Below are 21,484 nucleotides of genomic sequence, written 5' to 3' on the forward strand. Positions count from 1 at the left end.
TCTGCCTTTGGCTCAGGGTGTGATCCTGGGTCCCAGGATGGAGTACCGCATTGGGCTCCCCCACGAAGTCTGCTTCTTCCTCTGCCTATGTCTCTGCCTTTCTCTTTGTGTCTATTATGAATAAATAAATAAAATCTTTTTAAAAAGTAAATTGAAGAGGACACAAAGAAGTATTCCATGCTCATGGATTGGAAGAACAAACATTGTTAAAACATCTACAGTATGCAAAGTAACCTACACATTAAATGCAATCCCCATCAAAATACCACCAACATTTTTCACAGAGCTAGAACAAGTGACCTTAAAATTTGTATGGAACCACAAAATACTCCAAATAGCCAAAGCAATTCTGAAAAAGAAAAACAAAACTGGAGGCATCGTGATCCCAGATTTCAAGCTGTATTATAAAACCGTAGTCATCAAGACAATTTGGTACTGGAACAAAAACAGACTCACAGATCAATGGAATATAATAGAAAAGCCAGAAGTGGACCCACAACATATGGTCAACTAATCTTTGACAAAACTAATTTTCCCAATGGAAAAAAAAAAACACAGTCTCTTCAACAAATGGTGTTGGGAAAACTGGACACCATGCAGAAGAATGACACTGGGCCATTTTCTTTATTATATACAAAAATAAATTTAAAATGGATGTGGTCAAGAAATCACTTGTCATATTTTATTCATTTCAACTCAACTCATATGAATTATAATTAATATGAGCTTAGTATATTTTAATAGATTTATAATCATATCAAATGGGAGCACTAAAATTAAGATTTTTCTAGGGTCTATAAAAGGCTTGCTTCACTACATCTACCAATGACACAGAGTCCTGTGTGACTATGGAAACTCTTTTAGTTTTTTTCTTTTTTCTGCATCAGTTGGCAAATAAATGGATAGCAACGAGACTCCTTACAGAGCTTACTCGTAGAAATTATCTTTGGAGCTGTACCATCTTGAGATGGTTTGCTTAAAACTTTAATTCCCTTAATTGGATTTTGCTGTGAAGTGAGGCCAACCTACCTAGAGTGCTATCTACTCTTGGAATCATGCCTTGATAGATGGTTCTTAGTAATTACTACAATCATGGCACCCCAACTTATACCTCTTATTTCAAAGTCATTTCTCTGTATTAAGGCTATATCTGAAAGAAGGGGTCAAAATGACTACTTCAAATAAATTATTTTTCCTATAAAACATATATGCAAAATTTTAAAACTTGGGGAAATGCATTAAGTCATTATTGATGCATGGCATGTACATTTACATATATAAAATATGTTGAAAATATTAGCACAGGCATAATACTATTTTTAAGGTGATGTAAAATTTATGTTTCAATATAAAGCAGGTGTGTATATGGAATCTCTCATAGTCCCAAGGAGAACTATAAAAATGATAGCTTAACCAACAAAATGTAATATTTAAGAAAATGAATTAAATAGTTAAAAATCTATTAGTAATATTTCAAAAATTTGATACAAGTGCATATGTAAAGTTATACACATACACATACATTTATATATGTGTCTATATGAATGTGTATGCAAAAATCTTGCCTATTTTGTGAAATTCATGATATATATTTTATTTTGAAATTTTATTTATAAATATAAATATATTTATCTTCATTATCAGAGCTGTATATTGCCTCTAACATAATTTCCTTCTGTTTTTTTAACATAATTTTCAAGAGTATGTCATCTTTACTTCCATCTAAAGTCTTTGAGCTATATTGTAACTTTATGTCTGTATATCATTGAAAATTGGACCCCAAACCACTATTATCCATTTTCATATTCAGTTATATATATTTATTATAATTTATTATTATACTAAATGCCAACATGAAGTTTCTTAAAAAGTAAAGCATATCACTATTATTTCCATATTAATAAACATACCAGATTCTCTTTAGTAGTAAAAAACAATAAGAAGTAATAAAGGAAAATATTATCACATTTCCACTAATATAATTTAAAAATATACCTTCAAATGAATAAAATAAATAAAATATATGATTGTTATATATAGTTATGTATACCATGTATTTTATTCATCATTATATATATGACTATATAATATATACCAGAAGAAAAAGAAATATATGAATATTTATATGTATAAATATACATGTCACCTATCCATTGGTAGACTTAGAGGTTTTCTCTCTCTATATATATAACATATATATCTAATAATAAAAAAAATAGGATGATCTTAAATGCACATGAATCTCTATGTAATAAAAATCCAATCAAGTGAAATTCTAAGTATTTTACTTCAGTAATTGTTTCAAGAAAAAATATTATGATTGTAGAAACCATAAAACAGGTTCAAGATGTCCTTTGAATGAAGTCCTATGCATTGTTTGGCAGGATCTCTGAGAATTAAATGCTTCTAAGATGCACCTTTGATTATTATTGATTATTTAGGTTATTTCATACAAATCTGGAGAAATAGAACTTAAGTTGTAGAAAACTGTTTCCTGTCAATAGCAATACAGATTTTTGTCCCAGAAAATATAATTGATGTTATTTCATGTGATTTTCCACTTTTAGAAAAGTTAACATCAAACACTATATTTTAATTTATATTATCCAGTTGTCCATGCCTCTATTATCAAATTAATTTCAAGATTCCTGATTGTGTTTGTTTGTTTTGGTGTATTTTTTTTTTTCTGATCTCATGTGCACCGATTTTAACACCTTACTGGTTCCCTCATTAAATGAGTTAAGTTAAAAATTCAATATGTGTGTAAATTATATTTGCATAGGGGTCATTACATTACTTATTTGAAAATTATATTAAGCAGTTTTGGATGTCCGGGATATTGACATCAGTACAGTCGAGATATAGAACATGTCCTATCACTGTAAGATGCCTCATGTTGTCACTGATTAGTCACATGCATTTCTATTTTGCACACTTTATCTTGACCCCTGGAAATCAATAATCTGTGCTTCATTGCTACACTTTTATGAGTTCAAGAATGCTGTAGAAATGGAATCATAAGATATATATAACCCTTTGAGAATGGTCTTTTCCTCACAGTGTAATTTGCTGGAGATTCATCCAGGTATCGCCTGTACTACTGTCATTCATTTTTATTAGCATGAATGTGATACAGAAACACCACCTGTACCAACATGCCATAGTCTGCTCCCGCATTCACTGGTTCAAAGACATTTGCATTGTTTCCAGCTTGGAGCTATTTAGCATAAAGTTCTTATAAATGTTTGTGTATTTTTTTTTTAAGATTTTATTTATCCATGAGAGACACACAGAGAGAGAGAGAGATAGAGAGAGAGAGAGAGAGAGAGAGAGAGGCAGAGACACAGGCAGAGGGAGAAGCAAGCTTCATGCAGGGAGCCTGATGCAGAACTTCATGCCCTGGGCTGAAGGCAGGCGCTAAACCGCTGAGCCACCCAGGGATCCCCTGTTGTATTGGTTTTTGTATGAATATGTCTTCATTATTCTGGGATGACTGCTCAGTAGTGCAGTTGTTGCATTGTAGAGTGATTGCACATTTCATTTTTTTGAGAATCACCAAACTATTTTTCAGACAAGTTGTACCATTTTATATTCCCACCAACAATGTATGAATAATCCAGTTTCCCCACATACTTTCCAGCCTTTTTTTAAAAAAAGATTTTATTTATTTATTCATGACAGAGGGAGAGAGAGAGACAGACAGACAGACAGAGACAGAGAGAGAAGCAGGCTCCGTGCACGGAGCCTGACGTGGGACTCTCCCGGGTCTCCAGGATCACACCCCGGGCTGAAGGCAGCGCTAAACCACTGAGCCACCGAGGCTGCCCTTTGCCCATGCTGTTAAACTGGATTGCTTGGTTTTTAAGCTTTTTTTTTTTTTTTTTTTTTTCTTTTCAGTTCTTTATATATTATAGTTGCTCATATTTTGGTCAGATACGTGGTTGCTTAAAAATGTTTTCTCCCAGTCTTTAGATAGACTGTCTTTTCATCCACTTTACAGAGCCTTCAGGCAGAAAAAAATTTTTAATATTGATGAAGTTCAACTCATCACTTTTTCTTTTTATGCATCTTGTTTTTGGTGTTAAATCTAGGATTACTTTGACTAGTCATAGTTCACAAAGATTTTCTTCTATTTTCCCCCCAAAGTTTCAGTGTTACATTTTACATTTATTTTTCTTTAACTTTTAAAAAAATATTTTACATTTAAGTCCATGATCTACTCTGATTTATATTTTGTATAAAACATAAGGTTTGGATTGAGCTTTGCTTATTTTTTGTCAATAGAATTCCAGTTGCTTCAGGGACATTTGTTAAAAGACTTTATTTCCTTTATTGAAATGCTTTTATTTCTTTATCAAAAATCAGTTGGGAATACTTTGTGGATCCTTTCCTGAGTTTTCTATTCTATTCCACTGATCTATGTGTCTATCATTTCACCAGTACCAAATACTTTTGACTACTATGTATCTATCTAACCAATCTTGAAATCTTCTACATTATTCTTCTAAAACTTGTTTTGGTTATTCTAGTTCTTTTGCTTTTCCGTATCAGTTAAGAATATTTTTGAATATATCTATGAAAACTCTTGCTGGGTTTTGATAAATTTTATTAAAACTGCATCTCAATTTGGTGAAAATGGACATTTCTGTTATGGCAAGTCTTCCAATCTTTAAATATATTATGTGTCTCCATTTATTTAAACATGCATATATTTTATTTCCTTCAAAAGTATTTGGTAGTTTTTAGCATACAAGCTCTATGCACTATTTGTTAAAGTTATGCATAATTATTTTTGTTTTGAGTGATTATAAATGGTGTTATATTTTGAATGTTTGAGTCTATGCGTTTGTTGCTGGTATACAGAAACAGAGTTTTATTTTCTTTTTGGAGGAGGTATATTGATCTAGAATCTTGTGATCATACTGAACTCACTTTATTAGCTCTAGGAATCTTTTGTTCGTTTCTATTTTTGGTAAAATCTTTGTTATTTTCTACATTTGCAATGATATCCTTTGCACATAGGGGCAGTTACTCCTTGCTTTTCTATATGAATTTTCTTTCTTTCTTTTTTTTATTTTCTTTCCTTCCTGTTCTTTCTTTCTTTCTTTCTTTCTTTCTTTCTTTCTTTCTTTCTTTCTTTCTTTCCTTCTTCCTTCCTTCCTTCCTTCCTTCCTTCTTTCTTTCTTTCTTTCTTTCTTTCTTTCTTTCTTTCTTTCTTTTCTTTCTTTCTTCTTTCTTCTTTCCTTCTTTCTTTTTGGTTTACTGCATTGGCTAGGACTAGTACCACAATATTAAATGTATAACCTGTAAGAGCAGACATCTTTGCCTGGGTTCCCAAACACAGGGCGAAGCATACAGTCTTTCACTACTAAGTACAATGTCAGCTCCATTTTTTTTTTTTTTTTTGTAAATGCTTTTTATCAATTTGAGGGAGATTCCCTCTATTTTTGTTTTGCAGTCTTATCCAGAATGACTGTGGAGAGGAGCCTGAGTAGCTCAGTCAGCTAAGTGTCTGCCTTTGGCTCTGGTAATGATCCCGGAGTCCTGGAACAGAGCCCTACATCAGGCTCCCTGCTCAGTGGGGAGTCTGTTTCCTCCCTCTCCCTCTCCACTTGTTTGTACTCTCTCTCTCTGTCAAGTTAATAAATGAATTTTTTAAAAAAAGAATGTCAAATTTTGTGAAATAATTTTTCCGCATCGTTCTGTATAAGCATTCTGTATGTTCTTGTAATTTTTCTGTTTGTTTGTTTGTTTGTTTGGCCTGTTGATGTAATAGATTGCATTGATTGACTTTCAAATATTGGACCAGCCTTGGATCCTTGGAATAAACTCCACTTGGTGTATAGTTCTTACTTTATATCGATGAATTCTATTCTTTTCTAATGTTTATTAAGAATTTTTATGTCTATATTCTTTCCTTTTTCCCTTCCTCTCTCTTTAATTCTTTTTTTTCTTCTTTCTTTTTTCTTTCTTTCTTTCTTTCTTTCTTTCTTTCTTTCTTTCTTCTTTCTTTCTTTCTTTCTTTCTTTCTTCTTTCTTTCTTTCTTTCTTTCTTTCTTTCTTTCTTTCTTTCTTCTTTCTTTCTTTGTTCATTTGTTCATTCATTCTGTACTGTCTATCAAGTTTGGGTAATATCAAGTTCAAAAAATGAAGTAATAGTCTCCCCCTCTCTTCTATTTTCTGAAAGTGTGTACAGAATTGATATTTATTCTTTTTAAGAAGATTTTGTGAAATTCTCTAGTGAAACTGTCTGGTCCTAGTGATTTCTTTTTGAGGAGTCTTAAAATAAAAAATCAAATTTTTACTAGTGAAAGGGATATTCAAAAGATCTATTTCTTATGGTGTGAGTTAAGGTAGTTTGTTTTTTGAAAGTGCCAACTTCACCAATGGTAATAAAATCACTTCCTGAGAGAGAAGAAACCTGACCAAATTTTAAGGCCTTCAAAAGAGAGTAAATTCATACATATTTACAGGTGCCACTTGTAAAATTTCATAGGAAGAGTTTCTTGGCTTCAATTTCCTCGAGTTGGAATAACAAACAATATTAAAATTTCAGCCAGGATGGCTTAGGAAAGATTCTAGGTTGAAGTTGACTTTATGGCCTTGGTATTCAAAAACTGTGTGACTCTATGTTTGCAAAGCAAACTTAAGGAGGTCTGCGTGGCTAATTAAAACAGTCTTGTTGCCACTATAAAAATAATCAGATTTATCTATCAAGTTCTCATCAGGACAAATTTAATTATGATCTAAACCCTTAAAGAGACAGAGGATTATCTCCTCTAGGAAAATAGTATGATTCCATAGCAAAGGAACATTAAGAACAAGAAAGAACAATTTAAAATCAATAGTGACTGAAGTTAAATTTTTAAAAATATGCCTCAATTTTTAATAATGACTACAAGAGAAATTAAATGTAAGATTGTATTTAAATGGTGTGTAGTCATTCCAGAAAATGAATAAATGTAAAAATCCAATAAATCCACCTCTTTATGACATTTCAGCATACCAGGTATAAAGGATATTTTTCAGAGGCAAAGAAAAGTTAAATATACATTAAAATGTATTTGCTAAAAATTAGAATCTCATCAGACTTCTTAAAATAAATTACTGGAAGTTTTTTTTTTTTTTCAAGATTTTATTTATTCATGAGAGACACACAGAGAGAGGCAGAGACACAGGCAGAGAGAGAAGCAGGCTCCATGCGAGGAGATGTGGGACTCAATCCTGGGACTCTGGGGTCACACCCTGAGACAAAGGCAGATAGATGCTCAACCACTGAACCACTAAGGCGTCCCAAATTATTGGAAATTAAAAGTAATTATAGGAATATACTGAAGGAAAATGCTTTTTTTCTTAACATAATTTCTAAGAAAGAATTCCAGGTCTAATTCAGGAGTCAAAGTGTGCAGGTTGAATAAAAACATTTTCGCATATGTTTTGTCACAAAAATTTTACCTCCCTTGAAATATTTTCAGAGGCTATTAGAGGAAGTATTGCATTAAAATTAAAGGTACTTACAGAATAATATTAAGTAAAGGATAGAAAGATATGGAATGCAGAAAAGACAGCAACCACAAAAAAGAGACAAACAAAAATTACAGCAAGATGGTATGTTTTTGTGGGGGGCACTGGTAGCATGAAGTAAGAAGGTGACAGTTTGATCTTTTCTAATAGGAAACCAACATATAAACATTATCATTACATACCAACATATTATACACAGAAGCTTTTGATTTAAATATGATGATTAAAAGGAATGCAAACCAGCCAATTTTCTGAAAACAGCTGCTTTGGGAGAATAAAGCAGCTACTTAGAAAAGTTGAGCAGAGAACTGGTAGCACCATATGACATTTAAGTTAATTTTTAAAAAAGATTTCATTTATTTGACAGCAAGAGAGAGAATGAGAGAGCGAGCATGCACAAGCGCAAAGTGGGGGGCAGAGCGAGAGGGAGAAGCAGGCTTCCCACAGAGCAGGGAGCCCAATGCAGGGCTCAATCCTAGGACCCTGGGATCATGACCTGGGCCAAAGGCAGACTGTTAAGTGGCTGAGCCACTCAGGCGACCCTGACAATATTTTTTTTAAAGATTTTCTTTATTTATTCATGAGAGACACACAGAAAGAGAGGCAAAGACATAGGCAGAGGGAGAAGCAGGCTTCCTGCAGGGAGCCTGATGTAGGACTCCATCCCGGGACTCCAAGATCACGCCCTGGGCCGAAGGCAGGCACTCAACTGCTGAGCCACCCAAGCATCCCATTTTTTTCTTTTTTTTTTAAGATTTTATTTATTGACATTTTTTTTTTTAAAGATCTATTTAGTGATTTGAGAGAGAGAAAGAAAGTGAGTGGAGAGGAGGGGCGGAAGGAGACAAACTTCAAGCAGACTCTCCATAGAGGGTGAAACCTGACTGGGTGCTCCATCTCAGGACCAAGGAGATCAGAACCCATGAGATCACAACCTGAGCTGAAATCAATAGTCTGACAACCGACTGCGCCATGTGACATTTTAAACAATATACAAGTATTACTATGAAAGAGAAACAGTCAGGCCCACAAAATAAAAAGAACTCTTAGAGAAAATAATAAGAAAAGAGTAATGTAAAAATGATATAATCTGGAGAAAAAGAAGAAACTGCCCAGTGCCTAGTGCCCAGACCTGCTCTCCTGGCTGATGGAGCTGTGTGCCCAACTACAGCCCCAAGGGTCCAGACAATCCGCATCCACTGAGTGAGGCAGGCTTCCCCCACTCTCCCACCTGCTGCCTCTCTCTGGGTTGGCTAACCTAGGGCCCCCTCCCCAGAACTCTGAACACGGGCCACTTTTAGGGCAGGTTCTGTGCCAGAGTCTGGGGCTGCCCAGGTCGCCTGGTGCTGGCCAGGTCAGTGTATTACAAGGTCCTCGCTGGAGAGAATTGGGCCACCCACCTGCCTGTTCACCGGGAGGGACTGTTCTGTACCATTCTGTCTTTGTAATATAAATACAGATTTTTATACCTCAAAAAAAATGATGATACTAATCATACAGAAAAACACTTAATTTCACTAGCAATAAATATAGATGAGTATTGGATTCTCTGAAGTGCTTATCATTTGGGTAGAAATATAAATCTGTAGAGCTATTGTAGAGATAGGAAATAACATCATAGTTCCTATAAATGTGTTCACAGTTATAATCAAGAAAATGTTTTAAGCATATATAAAAGTATATTAATCTTTCCTTGACTTCAATGAAAAAGAAAGAAAACAAGATAAATATGCATCATTTAAATGAGTGAATACTGGAAAAGCCCTTAGAAAACAACATGGCATATAATAAAGAGTAAGTAGATGCAGGCTATTGTCATTACTGTCATTATAATTTGAGAACTATTTAAATTATAACCTAATAGAATAAATTACATCCATCTGAAAGGATGATGCTCATTCACACTTATCAAAATAGAGGTTTTCCACAACCTGTTGTAAAACTGAAGGTTAAAAAGACCTTCCATGGTTCCATGCTTTGTGGCATGTGTTTGTTTAATGTGTGTGTGTGTTATTAATATATTGGTGAAGATTATTCCTAAAGGGGATATTTGGTGAAACTTTATATTCTCTCTTAATTCTTTTTTCATGTCCTTCAAAGTTTTCCACTAGACACATTGTAACACTTTAAAAAAAGATTGTGCATGGGGAGATGGTCATACAAAAATTAAAAAGGGTTCCCTGCTCAGCAAAGGAGTCTGCTTCTCCCTCTGGCCCTCTCCCTGAGTGTGCTTTCTCCTTGCTCTCTGTCTTTTTTCTCTCTCAAATAAACAAATAAAATCTATTTTTTAAAATAGGTGACAAATAAATTCAAAATCCAAGAAAGATTTGTAAGGAAGTACAAAGTATAACTGGCTTAATAATTTTCCCCTTAACAAAAAAGCTCAAATCAAATTCAAGATTATTTTTGTTAGTGAGACTTACCTGCCTCAATTAAGACAAAAGGAAGAGTGACTCACATGTGAACAAAGTGACTTGACTACTTGATATGCGTTTTTTAAAAACATGTTACTTTTAATTATTTGATTCATATTTGAATGATTTGTATAACCACCCGTAAATTTCCAAGATTTCAAATATTTTGATGTGGTGCATGTTTTAACTTTCTTTCTAAAAGGATAAAGGAAAATGGACTTAGTAATTTATACTCATTGCTTCCTTCTTTACTTTTCTTGGGTTATAAATTAACATAAGGATGAAACAGATGCTATATAATTTCTGATATGTCCATTGAATAATTTCCAGGCATGGGGTTCAAATATATCGCAGATGTCCAGCAAGACTGGAGAGCAATTTAGTCCAGATTATAGCAGAAGAACCTAGACTTCGGGAAAGATAAACCAAAGAGAAGTCTGAAGAAAAAAAATAATGTCATCAATAGTTTTGAGTGTGAGAACATAGTGCATACATAACATGAAGAAAAAGATGAATCTGAAATTTCAAGAAAAAAAAGAAAAAAGTTACCAAAAAAGTGTAATCCAAAATTGTTTTCACTTTACTCCTTACTATTAATTGTTTAAAAATAGAATTCACTTTACTGAACCCAGAATTATACATAAAATACATGGGTAGTGCTTAATGTGCCAAAAGGATTTTAATGGTGGTTGGTTATTCATCAGAAATCTAATATATTATTCTTTGTCATTATATAATATGTACTTTCACGTAGCATAGTCTCCCCTTTTCTAGTTACTTTTATAATTTGCTGGAAATAGCAAATTCAAATTTCTTAGAATAGCTCTAAACAGAAACATTTATAAACTGTTGTAATATTATTTTTATCTGCCTCATATGGGAGCATTTAACTCCATTGTTGTTCTCTGCAGAATATTTAGTAAAGCAAAGATAAGAAATACTTTAATGACCAATGGTGGGTGATAGGCAAAATTAAAATAAAACATCTAAAAAGAGAACAACAAAGAATATTTTGCTTTCAAGTGAAATATTGTGTGGAGATATGATTACAGATAGAATATTTTAGAATTATATTATAATATAAATATATTTACAATATATAGAGTAAAATAGCAAAGTTTAAAATACATTGTGTGATTTTAAATATCTGGTTATTTAACTCTATTACATATATATATATGCATAAACACATATAATTAACAATGTCACACTTTGAGAAAACTCTAAGTCCATGAATCAGTTAAAAACTGGTAATATCCAGGGCAGCCCTGGTGACTCAGCAGTTTAGCACCTGCCTTATGCCCAGGGCCTGATCCTGGAGTCCTGGGATTGAGTCCCATGTCAGGCTCCCTGCATGGGGCCTGCTTCTCCCTCTGCCTGTGTCTCTGCCTTTATCTCTCTCTGTCTCTCATAAATAAATAAAATCTTTAAAAAAAAAAAACCCTGGTAATATCCAGATTATAATATCACTAATAATTTGTATTGGCTATTTTTTGCTCAGTTCTTTTTTTTTTTTAAAGATTTTATGTATTTATTCATGAGAGACACACAGAGAGAGAGAGGCAGGTGCTAAACTGTTGAGCCACCCAGGGATCCCCGCAGTTCTAATTATATATAAAATAATAAACACAAATGTCATGTAAATTTTTTCAAAGAAGTTTTTTTCAATGTAACAGATTGATATCTGTGGAAAATCATACATAAATAAATAGTCCATTACAAAGGTAAGCAGCACCTGGTGATTGATAATTTTAAATGCATCTACTGAGTCCCAATGTCTCTATACCTACTAATTTAATTATGTGATTTCAGGGTTTGTTTGTTTTTCTTAATGCAGTAATTATCACTTGGCAGTTTGATAATTCACAACCCTTCCATCCATCTCCCCTGAAACCTTCCGGTACACTAGATCCCAAATTCTCAGTGGCCAAGAGAAAAACAGTTGGAGGCAGGTAGCATGAGGAGTTTTTAGACATCATATGAAAGAATTTGTCATCACCAATGTCAATTTGCAATCCTCAGACATTTTGAAGAACTATTTTTCCACACACTGTATATTTCATTGAAAGCCCCCAAACTAAAGAATTCCTTAAGCTTCACTATATATAATAATCAAAAGGGTTTTTGCCATGGAGATTCTATTGGTATAGCTCTGGCCATGGCTCTAAGGATCTGAATTTTAAACAATAATTCAAAGGTACTCATGTGAGTTATTGGTTAACACTATAAAATATAGAGAGTGTCACCATTATTTTGCAAATAATAGGCACATGAAAGAATGGATAGAGGTGAGCTGGCTCTCTAAAATGTTTGATTAGAAACACTCCTTTGCACAATTTTACAAAATACTATTGATATTATATATATATATATTTTTTTTTAAAATTAGTTGGAAAACAACTAATTTAAAAAAACTAACAAGCTACTGAATTGGGGAAGTGTTATTTTTTGCAACATTTCTGTGAAGCTAGTGTTGATTATGCTCCCAACTTGTTTGCCAAGGTTGGAACTTACGTGGTCATTTTTTCCTTTAAAATCATCTATTTATAAACAATTTTTTTTTAAGTTTGAGAATGCAAGAAGCATATTAGCTTTATGCCAGGAAGATTACATAGGAGAAGTACATAAAACCTAATATTTTTTCATCAGCTTTGATTGTAAAAGTTAAGTTTAGCAAGACTCAGTATTTGTTCTTCAGTGCCATTTAAATACGGGTACTTTAGACACACACACACACACACACACACAATGGTTATAATGTTGGCAATGAACATAGCAATTATTCAGAGGAGGGAGGAAGGGCACAAGTGTGGTTTGCCACAAAGTATTTGAAAATTCTAAGGAGGAAAAAAGCCCTGCAATTAAAGAGCTCTCTTTCAACAGAAAGGTATATTTATTTAGATTTAAAAAAAATCATAACCTTTGAGTGATGATTTGTTACTGAATGAATGTCTTAGTGCAGGTGTTCAGGTGTTCTGTATAAATTATTTGTCAAGAGTAATTGGTGGGTTATGTTATCTTAAAAATAGGTAGTTATTTCATTGGTGAATAGAAGAGGAGGTATGTGTGGGAAGTTTCATATTCCTCTCAGTATGTTAGGTTAAAAAAACAAGTCACCCATAGATTACATAATTTCCCTGTATGTTCATAACTGTAATTTTAAATAAAATAGGTGACATTATTGGATTTTAAAGTTCCTTTATGAGAAAGTTTTCTTAGGTTTTTAAGCATATGAGGAAGCCCTAAAATTAAATCCAAAACTGATATAAAATAAATGAGGAGGTTTTTTTTTAGTGATTGTAATTCTCCTGAATGCCTTCTTTTCTGTAAACTTCACTTGCAACCAAGTAAATACCTAAAACAAAGGTACTTTTTGTGTTTATCAGATTGGATTGATCAAAGTCTTTTCTTGTGCATTGGGTCTGTAATTCAAATCCTCTTATCATTTGTTAAGGGTGGGCCTTCAGTGCTGGCCTCATACCATTTAGACTCAGAAGACTTCTATTTTTTTTTAATTTTTTTTTATTTATTTATGATAGTCACAGAGAGAGAGAGAGAGAGAGAGAGAGAGAGAGAGAGAGAGAGAGGCAGAGACATAGGCAGAGGGAGAAGCAGGCTCCATGCACTGGGAGCCCGGCGTGGGATTCGATCCCGGGTCTCCAGGATCGCGCCCTGGGCCAAAGACAGGCGCTAAACCGCTGCGCCACCCAGTCCTGTAATATCTTCTTTCCTAATGCAATTTCCTTTAATTCAGTGTACAGTGGCAGAGTGATATAATATAGAAAGGTATTTATTAGAGAAGAGCAAATTAAACTTATTTTATGTTTCATATATGCCCAGAATCAACTTTAGCTTTCAAAATGGTATTTGAGTTCATATTAATTTTCATGATACAATAAGATAATTATTGTTAGTTTAGTTCTATGTGAAAAGTAAAAGGCTTTGACTCAACATGCAATAGATCTATAGGTTAAATAATATTGTACCATTATTTTATTTAGGAATATTATCATAAGACAGTTCCTTTTCAATATTCCTCAATACAATTTCTAAACTATCTGTTTGCAGGTAGTTCTTATTTTTTCTTATTTGCATTCTGCTTTCTTTAAATGGTCAAATCAACCACTAAGTTATATCAACAATGACCTGACAGAATAATCCAGTTATAATCACTTAAATTGGAAACTTCAGTTCTTTCCTACATCCAGTTGTATTCACAAAATCTAGTCTTACAGATTCACATTCCATTGATATTAACTCTTCAGTGATCTGAACAATCAGAATAAATCTCTTCATTAATACATTTATCCAACAAAAATGATTTTTCTCTCTCTCTCCCTTCCTCTCTCCACACCGTCCCTTCTCCTTTCTTCCTGGGACCTCTCACTCAAATGTAAAATTCACTTAAAAAAATGGAACTAAGCTGGTCAGAACATACTCAGAAGCCAATCCCTTTATTCTTCCTCTTTTAAACACCTCCCAGGTCACAGAAAGAGATTTCTTGTGCATAATTCACTGATCTAAGGCTTATAGGGAAAAAAGTTAATGGAGAAAAGGAAAGAATTAAGATGCTTGTTTCCTATTTTATTTTCCTTTCAGAAATTTGCAGTCATCACTGATTTGGAACTACCATATTTTAAAAATATCCTTTTTATACTAAAAATAAAGAATCCTTACATAAGAAACCTGTACATGTTAAATGTATAAAGTTTTAAAATATGGTTAAGGACAAAAGTAAATTAATTAAGCTCATTATACAAGTAATGTTTAAAAAGATACATAGATGGTCACATTTAGTGCTATTTTCCTTACCAAAAGGAGGCGATGTTTGACTATTTGGAATAGATCCTTAGTGTCATTCATACACACACACACACACACACACACACACACAGGAATACATTCCTGTATGCATTTATAAGTGCGTACCTAAATAATGGATACATAGCCAAACCTACACCCGATCTAAATTTTTCTATTTGTATTTATGTAAGTATAATCTAGTGAAATGTGACTTACATTTTAACAGCCAAAATTATGTAAAAAATGTTGCTTCTTTGTGAAGAGGAGGATATAAAGGAGACTTCAGGGTTAATCCCTTTGAAATTAATTGTTGGATTATTTTAAATTTGAGTAAATACTGCCAAACTGAACTTTGATATTTTGTGTCAACTTATATTGCCATCAAAAGTATATGGAAGAAATTATACATAACGTTCCTCAATTTTCTTTTCTTTTTTCTTTTCTTTTTTCTTTTTTTCTTTTCTTTTCTTTTCTTTTCTTTTCTTTTCTTTTCTTTTCTTTTTTCTTTTCTTTCTTTTCTTTTCTTTTCTTTTCTTTTCTTTTTTTCTTTTTTTTTTTTAAGATTTTTATGTACTTCAGAGAAAGAGAGAGCTAGATGAGGAGTAGAGGGAGAGGAAGAAGCAGACACTCTGCTGACCAGGGATCCCAAAGCAGGGCGGGATCCCAGGACCCTGGTATCATGACCTGAGCCAAAGGCAGATGCTTAGCCTGCTAAGCCACCCAGGTGCCCTTCCTCAAATTTCTATTAAGTTATTAAGTTATTGATCTTAGTGATTTATTGGACTTCTCCATATTTTCTATTAATCCAGGTATGATGCAAATATTTTCACTCAGTCTATCATTTATATATTTTTTACATGTCTGGTGTATTTCATCATGTATGTGATTTAAAAAATAATACAGTTAAATATATTAAGGTTTTAACTTTTGATTTTGCATGTTTTCTTACTTTAAAAAAATCTTTACCTTCTAAATGTTATAAATATATTTATTGTATCTAAAAATTTTCAATGAATAATCCTATATTTTTCTTATATTTTATAGTTTAGGGTTTATAATTTTTTGAAATACTTGATTTTTTGTAATGATCTGAGTAGACATTACAAAAAAAGTAGACATCTTTTTTCCAATGATATTTCCAATTTTCCTATCATATTAAATATTTCTTCACTTTTCCACAGAATTAAAATATTACTTTTTCATAAAGTATAATGAATCATAGACCCTATTAATAGGTTAATTTAAAGAGATGGAAAACAGACTGGTGGTTGACAGGGACCAGGGAGGAAGGAATGGGAATTAACTGTTCAATGGGTATGGAGTTTACTTTGGAGTGAGAATATGTTTTGGAACTAGAGAGAGGTGGTGGTTGAATACATGTAAATGCAATAAATGCTGCTGAATTGTTCACTTTTGATGTTAATTCAGCTTCTGTGGATTTCACCCAAATTAAAAAGCAAAACTAAACAAACTTCCAGTACCAAAATATATATGTTTTTCAGATTTATTATTTTTTTCAGGTCTATTTTGCATGTTCCCTGTAGATTTGCATTCAAAATTCTACTGAGATTTTATCATATTTTATTTACTTTGAAATTCAAAAGTTAATGACAACACTGAATGTTTCTAAACAATGACACAGGCCAATTTTGATTAATTTCATGTATCTTCTTCAGAAAAGAATTTGTAAACACACACACACACCTTACACGATTATTAAATTTACTATAGACAATTTTTTTTTAAAGATTTTGTTTATTTAATCATAAGAGACACAGAGAGAGAAAGAGGCAGAGACAGAGGAAGAGGGAGAAGCAGGATCCATGCAGGGAGCCCGATATGGGACTGGATCCTGGGTCCCCAGGATCAGGCCCTGGGCTGAAGGCAGTGCTAAACTGCTGAGCCACCTGGGTTGCCCTACCATAGATAATTTTATGTTAGTTTTGCTCTTGTGAATATTTTTTCCATCTTATTTTGTGTGCAGTTATAATTAGTGAGAAGAAAAATTGCTAATTTTAGTTATCTTATACTTGGCCACCTTGCTAATTTCTCTCATTATATCTCACAGTTTGTTCCATGATTCTAATGGGTTTTCTATGTATTTGATCTCTCTCTTTTAGACAAACACATACACACCTTTGAGACTAATGGTGATCATTCCCTTAATTTACATATACATGTTACTTTTGTTTTCATTCTGTCTTTTCTTCTTTATTGACTAAAACAGCTAGCAGCATGTTGAACATGGTTGTGATTAATAGACATCTTATTTATGTTTCTGACTTTGAAGGGATTACATCTAATGTAGTATTTGATGTGTAATGGTTACTCTAGGTTTCTTGTACACAAATGGTTATTTTCTGTGAAGCTAATGAAGCTTAAGCTTAAGAAACCTTTACTGAACAGACTCTTTTCAAGGCTTTAATCTTAATTTTGTATTATAATTCTTTCTTTTTCTTAAAGACATCCTCCCCTAAACCCCTTGTGCCAAATCATATAAGCTTCTGGTCTCATTAACTCTGTGTTCACTACTGTTGTAAGGTATCTTTTATTAAACAAAGGAAATCTGTGTGCAATCTCACTCTTCGGTGAATTTGAAATGACCAGTATCTTTTCTTTGGTAATACATTTACGCTTTTTGTTTAATATTTTAAGACAATTTGTGAAAATATCTTGTGCAAGTTTTCTAGTTAGCTATGTTTAGATCATTGGTATTCTGTAGAATTCTTAAATGATAGACTTTGCTGATAATTTTAAAGGTAGATCATTATTATTTATTTGTTAGACTTACTGATTCAAAGAGATGTTACTATTCTAGAGCCAATTTCAGAACTTATATTTTCCCAAAAAATCACCAATGTTTTCTGCATTTTCACATTTACTGAAAGTTATATGCTAGTTTTCTCCTTTACCTAGATCAAAACTTTGCATTTTGTTTTCCCCCATAGAAACAACTTCTGATTTTAGTAATGAGATCTATATAGTTGTTTTTTCTTGATTTTTAAATTCTTTATTTGTTCTTGATTCCCCTGTTCCTGAGGGGTTTTTTTGTGAATTTTATATACATTCTTAGATGGAAGTTGATTTTTCATATAATTTCTTATTCTTTATTTTAGTGTCACTTTGTCCTACTTTACAAAATGTATATATCATTCTCAATATAGTTCACTTCTAAGTAGTTTGCTAACTACTAAATAACTAATTATTTTGATTTCCTCTTTGTCTCAATAGTTTTTTAGAATCATATTCTTCATTTCTAGTATGAAGATTATATTGGCTACATTTTCAAAAATATTTGGAAATATTTTTAAAAATATATTTATTTATTTGACAGAGAAAGAGAGACCACAAATAGGGGAACATCAGAGGGGAGGGAGGGTAGGCTCCCCAATGAGTAGTGAGCCCAAAGTGAGGCTCCATGACAGGACTCCAAAACCATGACCTGAGCTGAAGGTAGATGCTTAACCAACTGAGCCACCCAGGTGCCCTATATTTGGAAATTATTTTTAATTGATGCAGAGGAATTCTATATATCCTGGTTACTATGTTTTTATCATGTATACATATGTAAATATCCTCTTATAGTCACTGGCTTGTTTTTCTCTTTTAAAACATCTAAGATAATGGCTCATATATAGAAGTTACAACTGTTATTATAGCTGAATCGATCTTTTCCTAAATGGTTTGTGTGTGCGTATATGTGCGTGTGCTATGTCTTGCTTACGGAATTCTTGCTAAGATATATTTGCTTCTTAAAGCTTTGCAGTTAGTTCTTTAATTATAATTGGATTTTGTATACAGGATGCAGTTTTATTCTTCTTATATTTTAGAATAGATTGCTCCAGTAATTTTTTGCATAGGTTCTAATATCACACTCTCTTAAATGTTCTTAATTCATGGCAATTGCAAATTTACCATCTTGACTTCTGTCTTTAAACAGAGACTCTTTCTCCATGTATTGTAGGCAAAATAGTGATGAGTGGAAGATGTCCATACTCTAATGTATGGAACCTGTGAATATGTTATCTTATATGGCAATAGAGACTTTGCAAATGTGAATAAGTTAAAGATCTTGAGATAGGAAGCTTATTCTGAATTACAAAGATGATCCTAAAGTAATCACAGGGGTATGTATGATTGATAAAGGGAGGGGAGCATGAGAGAAGATGATGTGGTAACTAAAGCAGAGATCAAAGTGATGCAGTTGCTGGCAGTAGGCCCTGAGCCAAGGAATGTGGGCAGCCTCGAAAAGATGGGAGAGGTTGGGAAGAGATTCTCCCCCAGAGCCTCCAAAAGCAACATCACCCTGCTATACCTTGATTTTAGTCTAATGAAATTTCTGATAATTAAAACCCAGGACTGTAAGAGAATAAATTTAATATTGTTTTAAACCACTAAATGTGGTGATTTGTTTCAAAAGCATCATTTAATTACATATCCTTAGATTCTCTAAAAAATGCTTTTAATGATTTTCTTCATAAAGTTCAGATAAATATCTTATTAGATTCCTTTTCACACAATTATAATCTTTGTTATTAGTATAAATATATTTTAGGAAAGTCAACTTGTTTCTGATTACAGACTTGATATTGATTTTATTTAGATAATATTCTGAAAGCTTTTTACAATTTCTTAATAATGTTTTTACTTTCTATATTCTGTCCAGCTTCTACATAATCATTTTATCTTTCAATAATTAAAGTTTTATTTACTTCTAGTTATTCTTTTTAATCTTTTTTTTAAAGATTTTATTTATTTATTCATGAGAGACAGAGAGAGAGAGAGAGGAAGAGACATAGAGAGAGGGAGAAGCAGGCTCCCCACAGGGAGCCCGATGTGGGACTCAATCCGGTACTCAATTCTGGGACTGTGGGATCACACCTTGAGTTCAACTGCTGAACCACCCAGGCATCCCTCTTCTTACCTTTTGCTGCATACTGTGCTGGCAAAACTTCTAATTAGCATTGACAAAAAGTAATGATATTAGAAAGTTCTTGCCTCATTCCTGATTTTAAAGGTGCTGCATATTTTGTATTGTTTAATGTCTCAGAAGAAAAATATAACAAGTATTATTTTAGCTACTAGGAGTTTAAATGGAAAAGCTTTGGACTATTACAGGACTGGTTATGAGTGTGCTGTAAGTATTAGAAGAGCCAAAAGAAAAACATGATGCTGCTCAAACGTCTATGACACCTTAGGGTATGAGGAACAGACGGAAGAAAGTTGTATCATATAAAATGGAATAATGCACTCATGTCTGAGGCTGCTGTGGCTTATGCTTTTGGAATTATCACTTCACACCTGTATAGAGATCCGAGACTGATAGCACTGTCCATTATAGGTCTAATACATTCTCATTAGACTGCCCCTAAAAGTACAGAGAAGACAGTATAAGGGAAAATTCAAAGTGTGAGCCAAAAGGAAAATTAACACTAAATTTCACATTTTTGGTTACTGAGCAATCTTATGCATGCTACTACTCACATTTAAACTTCAATAAAATGATAATGATACCAATGATAATTTGCTTTTGTTTAGCATGATGCAACTATTCTTCATGCAAGTGAAGATGTGCTAATCCTTCTGCCCTGATAGAGTAATTAAAAGTGTACCAGTCACTGTATCTATCTCTGGGGCGGGGGGGGGGGGTGTTAATTTATCCATTTATTCAAATACCTGGATAGTCTGTGACCTGAAAATACAATGTAAAATTAACCATGACCAGCATTATATATATAGAAGAAAAATGGTGAGTGGAAAATAATCTATGTTTGCAAATAAATACCAAAACAGCAATAAAGCCAAAATGTATAGGTGTCATGGCCTTCATTTATGTTACTAGGAACAATAAAGTGTTGATATTTATAAGTTAAAAATCTACCATTATTTTCATGTCTTCATTTGCCTTCCAACATATCTTAAGCTGGTCATAGTTCTTAACCTGGTGAGGTAATCCATACCTTCATGTTGAAGGATCTGAGTCTTTGGTGATCCTGATCTTATCTGGTTGATGTTATCCCTTGTTAAGTTGGTATTGAACACAGAAGTAGCCAAATTATCTCCAGAAAAATCTTTAAGCTCCATGGCAGAGGACTGAAGCCTCTGCCATGGAGCTTTCTCCACTGTGTAGAAGCAACCTCATTTCACTTCAGCTGTAGGACTGAGTTTCTTAGCCGGTATAATGAACCCATCTCTCTGTCTGATCCAGTCTTGAATGGAGTTTCTATAATCAGTAGGCAATTTTATCTTCCATTCCAAGGGAACTGTTGCTATAGCCATAGAAGAACATTGTTTTAAACCAATATGCTTATTTTTCTCCAATCTTAACTCTCCTTTATGGAGTGGCTTAGGGCTTATTTCACGCTGATCTCATTCTGGGACCTACATAGGCAGAGTAGCCAGCCTGTCATATTAATATATGCAGCAACACAGGAAAAAAAATATAAAGGTATGGTAAATGGTAGTCTCATTCTTAAACTTTATGCCTGGAAGTGACCGAAGCAAATCACATGGTTCTGCATAAGTTCTAAGAGTTCAGGGAAGTGCAGTCCTACCATGTAAATAAAAGATAAACTGGAAATATGCAGTAGACACAACTGGGGACTACGACAGTCTGCCCTCCTGACAACCAAATGTTTGGTCAATCTTGCCTTCCATGTTTAACAAAAGTTTCATCCATTCATGATTTCTTGCCTGGAGTCTAACATTTCAGGGAAAGTTGGAGTAATCTTTTCATCACAGGC

The 21,484-nt window shown here is 33.2% G+C and overlaps 1 pseudogene; it reads right to left on the bottom strand.

Moving 5' to 3' along the window:
- The window catches only part of LOC144315354 (DLA class I histocompatibility antigen, A9/A9 alpha chain pseudogene), a 31,445-nt pseudogene extending 10,620 nt beyond the window's left edge, over positions 1 to 20,825 (bottom strand).
- Positions 20,826 to 21,484: the final 659 nt, after the last annotated feature.

Source organism: Canis aureus, chromosome 6 (assembly GCF_053574225.1).
Source record: "Canis aureus isolate CA01 chromosome 6, VMU_Caureus_v.1.0, whole genome shotgun sequence".
Classification (NCBI taxonomy): Eukaryota; Metazoa; Chordata; class Mammalia; order Carnivora; family Canidae; genus Canis; species Canis aureus.